The sequence below is a fragment of the Camelus bactrianus genome, chromosome 32 (assembly GCF_048773025.1).
Source record: "Camelus bactrianus isolate YW-2024 breed Bactrian camel chromosome 32, ASM4877302v1, whole genome shotgun sequence".
NCBI lineage: Eukaryota > Metazoa > Chordata > Mammalia > Artiodactyla > Camelidae > Camelus > Camelus bactrianus.
In genome coordinates this window covers 1,511,181-1,528,957 of record NC_133570.1, presented here as the reverse complement: position 1 = coordinate 1,528,957, position 17,777 = coordinate 1,511,181, and the positions used below count along the sequence as shown (strand labels likewise).

General features: G+C 48.4%; 1 protein-coding gene across 4 annotated transcripts in view; it reads right to left on the bottom strand.

Moving 5' to 3' along the window:
* Positions 1 to 17,777, bottom strand: part of RIMBP2 (RIMS binding protein 2) — a 230,315-nt gene that overhangs the window by 171,372 nt on the left and 41,166 nt on the right. The window contains exons 1-2 of one of the 4 annotated variants that reach the window (XM_074356577.1): positions 2,747 to 2,876; positions 2,140 to 2,332 (exon numbers count right to left, since the gene is read on the bottom strand). The exons of 2 other annotated variants lie outside the window; for them this stretch is intronic. The gene's annotated coding sequence lies outside the window, so the exon portion shown is untranslated. Of the gene's footprint in view, positions 1 to 2,139; positions 2,333 to 2,746; positions 2,892 to 17,777 lie in introns of those variants that run through there. One more of the 4 variants, XM_074356575.1, reaches the window with a different exon arrangement.

Genomic DNA, 17,777 nt, shown 5'->3' with positions numbered 1-17,777 from the left:
TGGTGACAAGTGGGGCAGACCTGGGGCCACAAGTCAGCACCCAGGCCTGCTCTACACGTTTCCTGAATTATATAAACACGACTGGTGCTCAGCGGCTTAGGAGAAGTGTTACTGTGGGTCAAATTAATAAAAATCAACATAAAAACCAACAAGCATGATGCACGTAGCAAACTCTCAGGGAACTCCCATCTAGCCACCAAATACTTAAAAACAGAAATTCTCATATTTCAGTAAACCTTCAGGCTGACATAAAAAATCGAACTATCAGAAGTTCTTCTACTCCTCTCTCATTTTGTTAATAAAATGTCTTTAAACTCCTTAGACACACAGAACAAGACAATATGTTGAATTGTCTTAGGTTTTATCCAAAAGTTCGAAAGCATCTAGGGTTCCAAGCAAGCAGCACGGGCAAGTAAAAGAACCATCAGAAAGCTGGGCTTCAGCCTGGAATTTGGAACTGAAAAACTGTCAGTCTGACCAAAGCTCAGATTATTTCAATACAGCAAACATCTTCTGAGCACCAGTGAAGTTCCCGGCGGTTGACAGACCCAAACGTAAGTAAGATCAGGTACTTCCAGGACCCACAGTCTGAGAGAGGAGGCCGGAACACGCGTGTGTAATGTGAAGTCAAGCTAGACTTTGAGATTTAGAACGATGGGCAAAGGAGACGTGAGGGGAAGATGGCAGGCAAGAAGAAGACTGGAGGCCTCTCTCCCAGAGGTGGTCACCGACAGTGCAGGACGCAGGCAGCAGGAAGGGCTCACCCCAGAGGGGCGCCACGCTGATCCGAGCAACACACAGAGGCCGCCTGTGATGACCCACCGCCGCCCCCACGCACGACTCAGGCCTCAACTGGGAGACCGGAAAAGGCAAGTACGCCCACCTCGGGACACTGGGAGCTCCCACAGCAAGATGTTCAGGTCCCCGCAATTACTCTGCAGTGAGGCCACCACTGACACGCCCCGCTACACCCGCCACGCTGTCAGGATCTCGCTCCAAAATCAAACCCCAGCTAAGCCATGAAAACACAGGGAGGTGTCTCCAAGCCATCAGCGGGGCCAAGTGGAAAGTGAGCCAAAGCAGAGACCCCCAGAGACAGCTCCACCGGCAGAAGCACCGTGCGTGTGCTGACTAAGCCCCGACTTTTTTTTCGAGATTTAAGGGTTTTGTAACGGCTTCTTCACACCTTAACCATCTTCTTATAATGCAAATCCCCAAAGACCTTGTGTCCCTCTAAGGAATTATGTTCTTAGGGAAGTGGTTAAGGGTGGCATAAAAAAAAATAGGGACACAGGAAACCATGACAGCCTGCAAGTTGTGTAAATATTTCCTAATTTTATAAAAAAAAAAAAAAAAAGAAAATGTAGGACAGTAATCTCTAGCCTTCTCAGTGCACTTAGCGAATTTGGGTGCTCCCTGCACAGAGTGAGTAAATTCATCTCTTTTCTTCCTTCATCTTTCTGGGCTCTGGGACTGAGGGTCTTCAACCACCTTCCATCCTCTGCTCTCTGCCCCTTCCCCCCGCCCACTCATAACAGGGCTCTAAGGCCTCTCCGTCTCACCAGGCTGATTGGGGAGCTTGCCAGTGATTACACAGCATGAAAAACTCCTCTATATGGTTGCATGTAAAGTATGATTATTATTAATTCAAAAGTGGTCCAGCAAGATGATGCCTTTGAGGGGATGTGTATAACCAACTCTAATGCCTCTTAAGTAAAACTGAATATACCGCTCGACTATCACTCTGTACGAAGTTTTAATTACCAGAGCTGTTTGGGCAGACAGGGAAAGAAGAGCAATGATTTATTGATGCACATTTTACTGCTACTATCAAATGCCAAGCAACAGAAAACACTGCCCACCTGTTCTGTCCTACAAACACGTCCACCCACAGGGCGGAATCGATTCTTCTGCTGTGAGGGAAAAATCTAGTTCTTGCCATTTAATGTTCAGAGGACACTCAGTTCATTTCATCTCTCCAGTTACCACCAGAATAGATAGAAAAAAATTGAACAGAACCTCCTGGTCTTACGGCCAGCACCAGCCTCCTGACACTCACACGTATTACTTCAACTAACAGCGTGCCAATCTGAAATGAAAGTGCTACAATGACATTCATCATCTAATTATATTCCTTACCTGAAACCGTCACAATGTTAAACCCGGTCTCGTGAGCTGGGCTTAAAGAACTGACAAGGGCTGCCCCAAAACTGAACACAAAGCGAAGGTCGAGATGTCCATGGGAGACAGCTTTGAAAATGCGCTGTTTTCAACGCCAGTTATGTGATGCTTAAATGAGCAAGACGAAATGGTTTCAAACGGAGCAGATTTCCTGAGGGAGTGAGGTTGAGGGGACAAAAAATAAGCGCTCGACCCAGCAGCAAGTTACACCACTGCCTTTTGTCCTGAGGGACAGCATGTCCTGAGCGTCCTGCTCAAAACTTACCCAGCGGTCTGACCCTCAGTGCAGGGGGCCCTTCTGAACCTGGCGCTGGCCCAGGGACAGATCTGGAAGCAAATGCACACTGGGTAGCAGCAGGGATTTAAGCCAAAAGTAAGACCCAAAGGCTTTGAAACTGGGAATTAGTATGAATTCGGAGGCAGCAAAATACCCTCCCCGTGTCTCAGCACACAAGAACAGACCCCGTCCTGAGCCAGCCCGACTCCGCAGGTCGATTTTTCTATGTCTAAGCCATATCTCATGAATCCATCAGACCCCTCCCCGTCCCCAAAAGCGGGTACTTACAAGATGCTGGGGATCTCTAGTGGATCAGACGGACTAGCCTCGGCCCCCCGCAGCAGCGCCGGCTGCCTGTCCCCTGCAGACGCCAGCCTCTCTGAGCCTCCGATGTTTGTGCTCGGCATCGAGCTAGAAGACTGTTTACTTATTCATGGACTGCCCGAGCCGGCCAGGAACTGCTTTGTGTCAGCTGAATAGGATGGTAATTCAATCTCCAAATGGGGACTGTTCAGCACACGGCATATCTGTCATAATGAGTCACGCAGATAAAAAGAACACAGCTCTCAGAGCCATGGGTGAAGCGTCTGTTTGGACAGCGAGCAGTGTTTCCAGGACACGACCGCTCCCCTCCTCCCCTCCAAGTCACCCCACCTCAGGCTGAGTGCCCCATGGGACTCCGGACACGTGGGAATCACACCCCTGGCAGAACAGGAGTGAAGGAAACGCTCTCTCTTCCCTCGCAAGAAGCACGAACATTTGAAGAGAAAGGAGGTGGAAAGGTTTGGGAACTGACAAAAGAAACTTAAGGGGCAACGAAGCCAGAGGAAACAGAGTTCATCTGTAGCAAAGGTTTCCACCGTGGGACGCCTTGCATGATCACCTCAAAGACAGCGGGGTCTCCAGCACCTGGAGATGATGGCATTCATTAAGCCGCTGGATCCAGAGGACGGCCTGCCGTCCAGAGTGAGAGGGCCCCAGTCAACGGTAGCGTGAACGACTCCCGGTCCCCAGAGAGCCATGCCTAGCAAAGGTAATCTCCTAATTCTCATTCCTGCGACTGCGCGTGCCTCCTAGTAATTTTTTTCTTGAGAATTTAAAACCTGCAGTTCACCTGATTTCTTTGTTTCAGCCACATGAAGCCCTACTGCTCCCCAACCTCCTCTTACACCTCTATTCCGCCTCCTCTATGAGCCACTTACTCTATTCATTTCTTTACCCATATATCTTGGAGTCTGCCCTCAAAACTACCCTCCTGACAGTGTCTCCGAAGCTTTACTCCCCCACTGTTCTCCAGTTACCAGCTTGGCAAGACCCCACCCCTGGGTTAACCAACAGCCCACTTTCTCTCCACCTGCTGCACAGGCTGCTGCTGACCACTGTATAAAACCCACAACCCAATGCCCGGACTGACCTCTGTCCCCCAGAGACCATAAGCTTCATGAGGGTAGGGACCATGCCTCCCATGTCCCGTGTGCTATTCTAGGCAACTCACAGTGTCCAGCTAGAGAAGCTACTCAAACATTTGTTGAAATACCAACTGAAGGTAGTCTTCAGTTTCAATGTTGCCTTGAAATATGTAGCAGTCAGGATGGATTGGTTAGGTTATGCTATGGCAACAAATAGCCCCCAAATATCAGTGGCTTTCAAAGACAAAGGTTTATTTCCCACTCATACTCTGTGTCCATGGAGGACCAGCTACAGCTCTTTTCCACGTCACCCTCACTCCAGAACCCAGATGGAATGGAGCAGGGAACAGGAAATAGAAAATCAAAACTAGGAGCATGTTTGTAGGAACATAAATTAATTCCATACTCCACAGCCATTGGATTTCTGCACTGAGATGTTTTGCTCAACTGATTCTTCATATTTGTACCCACTCTATTCCCTTCCTGTCTTCAGGTCTTGGCTCAAACATCACCTCTCCATGGAAGTGGTCCCCTGACCATCCAGTTTAAAGCACAAGCATCAACCCCAAACTGTCACCACTTACAAGTGTTTATCTTCAGTGCTCCACCAGAAGTGCTCTGAGAGCAAAGCCCTTATTCACCTCAGTCCCCACCCTGTCCCCCAAGCCTAGTGCCTGGAACATAGTAAATGCACAATAACCGCTTGTTGAGTAAAAGGATGAGTAAAATAGAGTACACTGGAGAACCCACAGCATGTTGGTGCAATTAGTTATAAAATCAGTGAGTTCAAGAAGCAATCTCATTAAAATGAAAGTAGCATGATATACTAAGAATAACATAACTAGAACAGAAAATTTGGGCCACATACAAGAAATCCTGAAATTACTGAAGATGAAGAATTTGTCAAAGTATTCCCTGCACTGTCTGCTGGGAGAAAAGGATTTCTTTATAGGATTTGATTGGGACCAGCCCTCACAACAGCAGACTGAGGTGGCGCTACAGAGCTTAGTGTAAGCATGCTTACCCATTCCTGTCCAGCCTTCTATCCGTTCTCCATCCAGCAACCTCCTGCCCTGTACCTGGATCTCCTAGCATACAGCTCATGAGAAAGGAAAGAAAGACTGTCCAAATTACTAGTACCCTGCATCACGCCAGCTCTCCTGACCTTGGTTATCAATATTTCCTCAACATTATTGGGTTATTTGGTGAATCTGGTCAGTGTTTTTGGCACTGGATAGTTGAGGAAATCAGGCCTTGCAATGTGCAAGTGTAATGAGCATGGATTATAAGGACCCCTGAGACCCACCCCAACTTCCTTGCTATGATGGCATCCCCCATTTGCTACAAGAAGGCATTTGGTGAATAACTTGTCAGTTATCCAATTCATGTCCAAAACCAGAGACCTCCCCTAGTGGTTCACTTGGATCAATACATAGCAAATCTTCCCTGTTTTGGAATATCCACTGGCTGAGATCTGCTTAAAAGTACCCTCACAAGCAACCAAGAGGTCCTTCAGTGGGTGACAGATAAACGGTGGTCCATCCATCCCGACAATGGGCTAGTATTCAGCACGAAGATGAAATGAGCTAATCAAGCCATGAAAACATGTAGAAAAACCTTAAATGCATATTAGTAAATGAAAGAAACCCGTCTGAAAAGGCCACCCACTGGATGATCCCAACTCTATAACCTCTGGAAAAGGCAAACCTATGGAGACAGTAAAGGGATCAGTGGTTGCCAGGAGTGGGGGAAGGGAGGCAGGGGTGAACAGGCAGAGCCCAGGGAATCGGGGGGGGGGGGGCAGTGAAACTACTCTATACGAGACCATAACGATGGATACATGCCGCTGTACATTTGTGCAAACCCACCGAATGTACAAAGGAACCCTCATGTAAACTCTAGGCTGTCAGTGATAATCATGTCTCAGCACTGGCTCATCAGCTGTAACAAACGCAAGACAGAAGCAACAGGGGACACTGTGGGCAGGGAGGAGGGGCAGGGAACCCTGTGCTTTCTCAACAACTTTTCTGTCAACTCAAAACTGATCTTTTTTTTTTTAAGTCTATTAATTTTTTAATTGACCCAAAAAAGCACCCCACCCCTTTAAAGGCTGCTCTTGGGCAGCCATTCTGGGCGCGTGGATTTCTTCCCCTTCACCGCGGTGAGCTCGGCAGGTGTGCCCGAGGAGGACGAGCTCACCGACAGCAGGAGTCCGGGTGACCCAGGCCTCAGAGAGAAGCCCGGCCCACGGAAAGGGCGCCACGACTGTTTGCTGAATAAAGATTTCAGTCCTTGTGTCTCTGCTTGGCCATGAATGGCGGAACACTGACAAGTGCAGACTGAAAGCTGAGATCAAAAACCTCCCCCGGGAAAAGCAGTCCGGCGGCCACCTTCCCCAGAGACGTTCTAGAGAGCTGCAGGCACGCGGAGCGCTCCGTGAAGCACTGGCGGGCCCGCGGGCGGCCGGCGCGCTGCGTCGGTCCGCGCTGCGGGGCGTCATCAACCCCGCCTCGTTGCGCGCGCCGGTGCTCGCCGGCCCTCGCGGTGGGTTTCTCACTGTGTCACTCTCCATCGCAGCCGTTTCAGCCACGAGGGACGAGGGCAGCAGACCCACCCTCTGGAGCCATCCAAGCCGCTGAGATGACGGCTCCGAGAAGAAGGGAAAGGCCCCGTTCCGGGGGACGGCGCGAGCCTGAGCCCGCGGCCGGAGCCAACGCCCGCGCTGCGCCCACGCGCGGGCTGCTCAAGAGCAGCCCCTCTGCTCCACCGCCCGCCTGGACGCGGACCGAGCTCCCGCTGGCAGCCCCCCCAGGGGGGGTGCTGCACGCGCCCTTCCGGCACAGACCAGGCTTCTCCTCGGCCCAGTCTCTTCCGTATTTTCAAAGGAAGTTCGGGGTGTGGTGTTGCTTCCTAAAATAAACTTCCTTCAGGGATCTGGCTTTCTGTTTCAATGTTAATTACCAGATTCAGTAACAGCAGCTACCGTCATGAGTGCTCATTATACACTAAGCGCTGTTCTTTTTTAAATTAAACTACAGTCAGTTTACAATGTGTTAATTTTTGGTGTGCAGCATAGTGATTCAGTTATATATATATATTCCTTTCCATATTTTTTATTGCAGGCTATTATAAGATATTCAATATAGTTCCCTGTGCTCCTTATTGTTCATCTATTTTATATACAGAAGTATGTATCTACAAATCCCTAACTCCCAATTTATCCCTCCACCCTCCCTTTTCCCCTCTGGTAACCACAAGTTTGTTTGCTGTCTGTGAGTCTGTTTCTGTTTTGTACATAAGTTCATTTGTGTCCTTTTTTTAGATTCCACATATAAGTGATATCACATGGTATTTGTCTCTCTCTGTCTGACTTACTTCACTTAGTATGATGATCTCCAGGTCCATCCATGTTGCTGCAAATGGCATTACTTTATTCTTTTTATGGCTGAGTAGTATTCCATTGTATAAATATACCACAACTTCTTTATCCAGTCATCTGTCAATGGACACTTAAGTTGCTTCCATGTCTTGTTAAACAGTGCTGTTATGAACACTGGGGTGCATGTATCTTTTTGAATTAGGAGTTTCCTCCAGATATATGCCCAGAAGTGGGATTGCTGGGTCACATGGCAAGTCTATTTTTAGTTTTTTAAGGAATCTCCATACTGTTTTCCCTAATGGCTGCAGCAAACTACATTCCCACCAACAGTGTAGGAGGGTTCCCTTTTCTCCATACCCTCTCCAGCATTTATTATCAGACTTTTTAATGACGGCCATTCTGACAGGTGTGAGGTGATACCTCACCGTAGTTTTGATTTGCATCTCTGACAATTAGTGATGCTGAGCATCTTTTCACGTACGCACTGTTCTAAGTGTACCCCTGAATCCCCAAAAGACCCCTGAGGTCAGTACTGTGATCATCTCCACATGTCACAAGTGAAGACCCCAAGCACAGAGAAGTTAGTCACCCAGTGGATCACACAGCATGGATGGCAAGGAGTCTGGATTTGAACTCACTTGGGCAGCCTGGCTGCAAGGACTGTAGTTGGCCACACACACAGGGCTTCGCCACTGCCCCGTGATGAGCAGCCCCATAAGTCAGATGGCCAGTGTAGACCGAGGGAGAAAGGGTAATTACTCTCACTGCCAATGTTTTCAAAGAAAAAAAGCATTCTCTTTTCCAAATGTGAGAAATACCTTATTCTATCTACTACATTGGCCTTTGGAAATACTAAGTTGAAAACTTGTAGTACTGAAAACTAATATATTGAAAACTAGTATTTCTAGGGTTAACTAGAAAACCGCCAGGAATGTTCTAAAGCAGAGATAAGAAAGATCAACCCCTAGAAAAGCTGAGTCAAGTCAAGATAGTAGCCGTCCTTGCACCCAGGACAGCCCTGGTCTCATCTTCAACTTAGCCAATTATAACACATCTCCTGTAATCCTGGAGCCATGTTTTTCTGCACCACTTGAAGATGCAACCTCATAAATGATTACAAGACTCCAGAAGCGTCAGAGCCCTAATTCCTATCCTGTTGTTTGCCATTTCCAAGGGAGAAAGCTAAATAATTATCCAGATCACGCCACCTGACCTGAACCTCAGGACAGGCCTCCAAGTGGCTGGAGGTTGATTCCGCCTGACAGATGACGTGGTGGACACTGAGCCAGACACCACAGCAGCCTGTTTTGGACCCTGACTCCTGCCGTCCTCCCTTCCTTCTGCATCATAATTGTCCTTCTCAGTTCCTCTCCTCTAATCAGCCTCGTGAGCTGAGAGGCCCTCACTAGCGCCTAGGAATTAGCTGGAGTACAAAACAAAAGCAGACCAAGACTATGTTGGTCCTGGCGTCATGGGGAATGAAGAAGGTGACTCTGCCTGGAGGGCACTGGAACATGAGTCAGCGTACTGAGGGCCCCTCAACTTCCCCTTATAGTTAGGTACGTGGCCGAGAACACCCCAGGAGGACTGCAGGGGAGGTGGTCCGCACAGAAAGGGGCGCTGCACCAGACCTGGGCCCCTCAATGCTGGGCAGTGCTATGAGCATCAGTCAACACAAGCACACCCCAGGTGATGCCTGAGTGCATACATCTACTCCCACTGCACAGATGAGAAAACTGAGGTCACAAGAGGTCATACAATTTGCAAACAGCGGAGTCCACAGTCAAGCCCATGTCTAATCACAGCCCTCCACAGCCTCCTGTCCTCAGGGCCTGAAAAATCTTTGCACTGGTACAAGGGGCTCAGGGACAGTGTGGGGACGTAAGGCTGACTGGTGCCGTATCCGAGAAATCACTGCCAAGCCCAATGCCACGAAGCTTTCCCCCTCCTGTTCTCTTGTAGGAATTTTAAAGTTCTAGGTCTTCCGTTTCAAGCTTTAATCCACTTTGAGTTGACTTTGGTGTATGATGTAAGTTAAGGGTCCGATTTCATTCTTTTGCATGTCAATTTCCAGTGTTCAACAGTGCTGTATCAAAGTTAAGAGAGTAAATCTTAAGAGCTCTCAACACCAAAAAAACAAATTGTTCTATTTCTTTAATTTTTTTACCTATATGAGATAATGAAGTGTTCCCTACACTTAAGGTGATAATTACTTCATGATGTATGTAAGTCAAATCATTCTGCTATATACACCTTAAACTTATACAATGCTGTATGCCAATTATACCTCAATAAAAATGAAAGAAAAATACTTTTAAAAAAAGTTTTAAAGACTGTTTGAAAGAGAAAAGACGGCTCTCTACCCAGGAGGCCCCAAAGGGCAGCCCGAACTTCAGGGAGGTTCCTTGTTTTACAAGCAGCTTTGAGTTTGGTCTGAGAAGTCAGACTGTCGCAACAGGAATTATAACTTGTTATTTTAACAACCAGCATCAACTGACATGTATTTAACCTCTTCGAGGTGCCAGGCCCTATTCACCTATTTAACCCTGACAGCAACAAATTTGTGAATCAAGTCCTCTTACTATTTCCATTTCTTGGATGAGAAAATCACACAGCGAGGCAGCGTGCACCAGGATGTGAACCAGGAGGTCCCTCTTAACTGGGGCACGTGCTGTATCCACTGCCTCTCACTGGGAGTGAGGGGTTCGCAGGAAGCCAACAGTTTCCTCCAGCTTACCTCCCACAAAACTTCTCTCAGACCCCTCCTGTCTATACAGATTCATATCCCTCACCTGAGAGTCTTGGACTAGATCCACTCTGTAATCCCCAACTCTCCAAGCCTCTGACGCCCCACCTCTCACCGCTACCCTGGGGCTCCTGACCTGTGGACTGGCTTACCATCTGAAAACGAAGCCCTCCCCCAAATGGCCACCTGCCCTCCTGGGCCAACCTCATGTTCCGAGGTAACAGGGAAGCCCCTGCCTGCTCCCTCCACCAGGTAAGGCCCTGGGCAAGACCTGGCCCCAGTGACACAGGCCACCGCGGAGGCCCCCTGACATCAACCTGCATCCTCCATGAGGGGCATGCAGTTTACACTGGGAAGAGGCCAGCGGCACAAACAAGCAACAGGAGGGACTAGGGGGAGTGGAAGATGCGAATGCAGATGAGGAGGTCTCCTGGGTGACCAGAATTATCAAACTGGGAAGATGAAAATGCGTTTCTACAGGTGTGTCAAGGGTCACAAGGGCAGGCCCCATATCTTACAGACAAGGAAACTGAATCCCACAAGTGGAGGGAAAGCGCTTGCCCAGGTCAGGCTGCGTGGAAGTGGAGGCTCTTCCCTCATCCATGTACTCCATCCATTCAAATGTACGGACCACCGACAGCACAGGAGCATCAGTGAACAACAGGGAGAGAAAGGTAAGGTCCCAGCCTCAAGAGAACACACAGTCCAGAGGAGGGGAAAAAGGGAGACAACAAACAAGCAAACAAACAAGACCACCTTAGCTCACAAAACAGAAGAAAACAGAGCAAGAAAGTGTGTAAACAGAGAGTGGGATGTTTGATGGGGAGCTAATTTAGACAGAGTGGTCAGAGTGGGCCTCTCTGAGGAGATGTCTGTCCTATGGAGTGATGAGAAGGCATCTCCGGCCTGAGAATGGGGGGAGAGACAGAGTTCCAGCAGAAAGCACAGCATGTGCAAAGGCCCTGAGGCAGGAGAGTCTATGGGCACTTTCTCAGAACAGTCCCCTCCTTACTAAGGCTCCAGCCCTCACTGCCGTAAGAGCTAGACTGTGGGGTCCTGGGGTCCGCTGCCTCCTCCTTTAAGACCAAGGGAAAGAAGGGGAGAGGAAGACTAAATGTGGAGGGCCTCAAATTGCTCAAACCAATACTTGCTGTGAGACTAGTAGACCGAGGAGGTGGTGCGAGGAGACACATCATTTCCTCCATTGTGGTCTCAGATACATTAGGTTTCACAACCCTCTCAGCTTTTAATCTATTAAGGCAGACATGTGTAACCTTGGTTAAGAGTCCAGTGAAACCCAGCCCTGAGATGCAGACTGCATTTAAAATATAATTGCATATTGATTCAGACTCTACCAGTGGCTTTATTCATCATCTAGTCTAGGAAGACTAACCATTAAAAAAAATCTATACACATGGGATGGGAAGATTAAAAGCATTCTTATTTCAAGGAGCCTCAATATCAAAGACAAATTAATTTGTGCAGTGCACCACACTTGTATCTAAACCGAACAGACCAGGATGATGCCCAGGAACTATGGAAGAGGTTTCAAAACCAGAGGATTCCAATCACAGGCAGACTTCAGAGTCAGTACAGCCAGAAAGTGACACCAGAAAAGCCACAGGACAGACCCCAACACTCGAGTCTGTGACCATGATCATCACATCACTTCAGGGCATCCTGAAATAAGCCTCTAGGAAGACAAGGTTTCCTGAAGTACCAGGGCCAAGCACCTTTTAGGAAAACCCAAATTCTGCCTGACGTCAGGCAGCTGGAGCCCACTGGTACAGACCACATGGGCGAATTAACCAGGTACGAACAACTGCAAGTTACAAAGATGGCGCCCACCAGTTGCGGAAGCCAGTGGCCACCTTCTCCAATTGTTAAGTGTTCAGGAATATTATCACTGAAGCAGCGGAAGCCTGACACCAACCATGGTTGGAGTCACACCATGGAATCAGGCAAAGACTACAAGCAGTGCTGTTTTTCTCCAGAGAGCCAGGTTACCAGGACAGCACCTCCTAAAACCCACTTCTATTATGGGGGCAGGAAAATAAATCAGAATGAAGAACCATACTCCATGTGTGTTGGAGACTCACTCCTCCATGCCTCCTCCAACACTGGCTTTGTCTGATGCTGGGGGCTGAATGTGTCCCCCCAAATATCCACATGCTACAACCCTAACCCTCAGGGTGATGGTGTTAGGAGGCGGGCCTTCGTGACTGAGATCAGCGCCCTTAGACAAGAAGCCCCAGAAGCTGACCCGCCTCTCTGACATGTGGGGACACAAGGAGAAAACAGCCACTGGCAACCCGGAAGTGGGCTCTTGCCAGAACTCGACAATGCTGGCCGGCACCCTGATCCCAGACGTCCAGCCTCCAGAACTGTAAGAAGTAAATCTCCGTTGTTCACAAGTCACCTGGCCTGTGGTGTTCTTCCACAGCAGGCCAGATGGACTAAGAAAACGATCAGCACCCCCTTCCCCCAGAAAGGGTGACGATGTGGAGGTGAGTCCAGGACCTGAGCTGGTCCAAAGGGAACTTCGAGACTGGGAAAAGCCGCACATTATCCCACTGGAACAAAGTGATCAAGGATGTGGCCCGGGTGGGAAGGGGAGTGTCAGAAGCCATCTCGTAACTAGAGGAGGAGCCACCTTTAGCCCAAAGACGGCACAGCGAAAGAGGAAAAGCAGCAAAGTCCTGGCTGATGACATTAAGTCTCTGGATCAAACCTTGCCTGATGCATTCCTGATCTCCGGCCCCTGCAGTTATCTAAATCTATACACGTCCTTTTAAAATTGAAGCCACTTTTAGACACATTTTCTTCTAATGGAAAGATTCCCAACCAAAAGAAATCTGAAACCAAGCCTTTACATGTCAGCCCCCCTCGCCTAACTAAATGGACTCATTAAAGCTCTTTCAAATTACTAAATCACTTAATAGCTCTGTGCTCCCAAGCTCTTAGAGAAGAAAACCACCACCAGTGAGCCACACTTCACACTGCACCTGAGCGTTGAAATCCGGGAACACATATGCATATTCACACAGAAGGTGATTAATTTTTTTTTCCAGTGTTCTAAATGCCCTTCTGTTCCCATTCCATCCAGAGGTACTGTTTTTAAAGGATGCTTTTCTGGCACTAACCAAGGGTTGCAAATACACACGTCTCTGTGATCAAATGGCAGAGGTTCGTGGAGGTAACGGGGATGTTTCAAGTCGGAGCTAGGGGAGTCGTCATGAACGGGGGGTGCCCTGTTTAAAACATAAAATCGTACAAAGCCGCACTTGGAAAGAGCCATAGAGATCATCTACCACGGAACAAGAGGGAAAAACCAGGCCACACGTCTGAATGACTTACTGATGGTCTCACAATTGAGAGTCGCAGAGCCAGGCTTGGGGCAGCTCCTGACTCCAGGCTCCGCAGCAGTAGGGGGCACGGCAGCCAGGGCGTTCCAGCACCCATGAAGACTGAAATCCTGGCTTTGCCAGCAGCACCCTGTCCCCACCTCCCGGTCCAGGGGGCCGGTGTTGGCCCATGTCATTCTCACGGGACACACGCACGTGCACACAGGCACTTCACACAGCATCAATTATCACCCACTGCATCTGTCACTATTATTTCCTTAATTTTTGCATATAGTTACTTTCTAACTTTTCTATAATAAATAATAACAAATGGAAACAATTTCCTTAAGGCTTTCAAGGTAAGAGGAGAAGGCGCATCTTGCATACTGCAAATGAGAAAGAACTGGATGCAATCTAAAGCTCTTTATCAAATGTCTTAGAAACACGCACATCTTTGGACCCAGAAATTCCACTTGTGTAAGTTTATCTTAGAGGATAATAAGTGGATGTGACTGAATCATCTCATCTTCAAGAATTACACACATAATGTGCTCACTGCTTAAAAATGAAAGTAGGTAAGCATGAAGATGAAAATGAAAATGAAAACTACCTAATACCCCCCACATACATTCAGCCCATATGCATTTTCTAAATATCCCAGCAACGTAAGATTCAAACTACGTACACCAGGTGTTATGCGTGAGGACTGTGTTGAAGTTACGTTTCTGGGTGATTTAAATTTTTTTCTTTTTTTTTTAATCGAAGTCTAGTCAGTTTACAATGCTGTGTCGATTCCTGGTGCACAGCATCATGTTTCAGTCATTTGTGATACATACATACATTTGTTTTCATATTCCTTCTCATTATAGGTTACTGTAAGATACTGTGTATAGTTCCCTGTGCTCTACAGATGAACTCGTTTATCTATGTTATACATAGTAGTTAGTATCTGCAGATCTCGAACTTCTAATTTATCCCTTTCCATGCCCCTTCCCCCCTGGTAACCATAAATTTGCTTTCTATGTCTGAGTCTGTTTATGTTTTGCAATTAAGTTCTGATTTAAATTTTTTCTAAATTATTTTCTATAAAAATTTTCTACCGGAATGTATATTACTCTATGGGTTAAATTACAGTAACCCTGGATCACTTTTACTTACAAAAGACACAGCAGATGCACAGTCACTGTCGCGCAGAATTAAATAGTGTAGGACACAAATGCCCTTTTTCAAGTTGATTGCATAGCCCCGTGGAGCACACGGTTCTTAAAGAGCCAACAGCTTAAAGGCACCAGTAACTGGGCTCCCAAATTCCTGCCCAACACAACAGTGATCAGTTGGGGAGTGGGGAATGAGCTGATGGACAAGAAAGTAATGGAAGAGGATAGAATCATATCAAGTATGTCAGTATCAAACCAGCCTCTATACCAAGTGAGGTACTGAAGTGTGGGGTTTAATGCAATGCGCATTTATTTCTTACAAACTCAGTCAATGCAGGCGGTCCTAGCTGGGGGCAGCTCCCTCACGTGCAGCAACCCGGAGACCCAGGTCCCTTCCACCCTGTGTCTCCTATGTTCCCTGGGGCTCACAGGCCTCAGCATCCAACTCACAGGTGAGTTAAGAAGTGTGTTTCTCCATCATCTTGGCCCAGAAGTGACACACGTCACCTCCCCTTCCTTCTCATTGGCTGGAACCAGTACTGTGGCCCCTTAGGTCCAGGGCTGCCCAAAAATGTGCTCCGTAGGTGAGAAGCAGCTTCCACAACCACTCAGAGCTACAGGAGAAAGCATCTTAGGTGAACAGGCACCTCCTCTATTCACGGGGAGATAGCGTGGGCAGTGGAGGACCCCCAAACAGACCCCCTTACTGTGACTAGCTCGTCTTGCTTTGTCCTAGACCCTCCCAGTTTAGCACAGGAAGTCCCTCCCATCCTAGGAAAACCTGGAGAGTCGATCATTCTCCCGTTCCCAAAACACAGCCTCCATACCCCGCCTACTGAACTGAGACTTGAGGACAGAGTTCTGGATGAAGCAGAAAAGGCAGCCTTATTTCCCTGCAGGCAAAGGAGGTCACAGTGGACGAATGCCTCTAAGACTGTGAGCCTGCTGGGGAGAGAAAGCAGGGGGTTTTATAGTAAAAGTTCAAGAGTTCCAGGGGGTGAGATAGTTTTTACAGAGATCAAATACGGGGTAACAAACTGTTGCAAATTTATTCTTGTTTTTGCAGATGCAGAGGTCCCCCTTCCCTCTGCTGGGTATGAAGTTCACCTCCTGCTTTGGGACTCTCAACATTCTTGTACCTAGAACAAAGCGTGCCCAGAAGGGGCTCTGTGGAAAGGAGCTCTACATAGAAACTTGTGCAGTTTAAAGTCAAGCTGATAGATGCTTTTAGCCTTTCAAGCAAGCGGAGGCCTGAGACCTCCTGTTGCAAGCTGGGACCTGCAGCTCAAACAACAGGATACAAGGAAACCACAAGGAGTCGAGAGAAGGGCACCAGAGTCAAGAGCAAGACTCTGAGCATGATCCCTGCACAGAGGACCGCGAGGAGGTTGAGCGGACCACCCAAGCTTCCCCCCTCTGCAGCCAAACCCTGGTCAGCAAGAGCATGAGAAAACCCTTTAAACCATTACACAGTTGAGCAGTTACAAACACCAAACACCATTACAGGTATCAGACAGTCACCAATGATGACAATAGGGTCCTGCTCGGCTATACTCCTACTTAGCAGTTTGACAAGACAACAGCCGGACAGGGGAGGGTCTAAGGCCTGGCTGCCCCCACCCCTAGGAGAGGACGCAGCAGTCTGGGAGCCTTGCACTCAGTGACTCTCACGATGGCAGGTACAGAAACCTACCCCACAGCCCTTCCACCCCTATGCTCAGGATAAGCCAAACCTTGTCTGCAGGTCAGAAAATATATAGGAACAGGCGTTCCCAGGCTCTGAGAGAGGACGGGGTATGCAGAGTATACAATCCAAGTCCAAGGCACCAAACATGAAGGTGTACCTGGCACGTGTGGGGTCAACCCTGGGCTGACTTGCTCACCTGCTCTGGGAGATCCAGCGGGGGCTGAAGGGGGTAAAAGAAGAAAACTGCATCTGCTCCTTTGGCACCAAAACAGAGAGGCATTTCCTGGGTGGGCAGCTTGCAGGCTGTCCCATGCCCCCTTCCCCACAGCCAGCTGCCTATTCCATTCTTACAAACCGCCAGGGTCACGTGACAGCCCTGCAGCAAATGCTGTTAGCTCCAGGTCTGGGCTCCAAGCAGAACTGCTTTTAACACCACGCCTGTGCTATTTCTACCCGGCACAGCCCTCTGCCAAACGTCAGCGTCTTGTGGTGCCTTTATCTGTGGACTCACGCAGGGAAGTTCTCCCACAGGGCATGACCCAGAGGCGGGATCCCCCACATCTGTGGAGAGGCTGTACCCCCTCATGCAGCACACCCACTCCTATACGCATTTGAAATCCACATGGAAACATTCTGAAGACGTTGTGTCCACGCACAGATGCTGACCTCCGTCCTTTGCCCAGGGAAGCCGGAGATTCATGTGATTATCCAAAGACCCCTTCATCACCTCAGTTAACAGGAAGGACTAGGGCTGTTTTCTTAACCGATCATTGTTTTCTGGGGACAGCGGGGAGCAATGAAAAGGCAGAACCCTCTTCAAAACAAATAACTGCATCAGAAGTTTACATTTTATGTTTTAAGCCTGGGCCCTAAAAGGAAATGTCCAGGAATCAACATGAGCCTCCTGACCTTGGAGGAAAACATCAAAGATTTCAAGCAGCGTTTCTTTCAACAAAAATTTGCACAAAACCTTGCTTTAAAAAAAAAAATAATAATAAAACCACTGTGTAAATGTCACAGGAAGGATGCTAGGCGCAAGGTGAGAAGGCTCCAGGGGAGGGAAGAGCATTCTTCCTGTGATCTGGGCTAGGGCTGAGGCTCCAGGTTCTGGGGCCTTATGAGTGTCTCAGTCTCCAAAGTAAAGCTGCTCTCTGGAAGGGCTTATTGGCGCGTGCATCCCACAAAGATCTGTACTTTCCATTTCACTCTGCAGAGACCGGGGCTTCCAAACATCTCCTAGCACCACCTCTGCACCCCTTGCCATGGGAGGCAGGGGAGAGGGCGGGGAGCACACCACAGAGGCTGCCCAGGGGTGCCTGAGGATGCTCAGGAAGACAGGTTTAAAAGAAGAAATGGCTAGAATGAGGTGCATGGACCATGATGAGGCAGGCAGTGTGATGATGGGAACAAGGATGTGCTGTGCTGATGGACATTCCTGAGAGGTGGCAGAGTTCTGGTCACCCATAAGTGCAGGAAGTCATCTGGTCCCCACTGCCCCCCTGTTAAGCAGGTACTATTGTCATTTTCATTTTAAGGAGCAGAAAGCTGTGAGCAACACTGTGGTTGAGTTACTTATTCACAGCGTATAGTCAGGAAG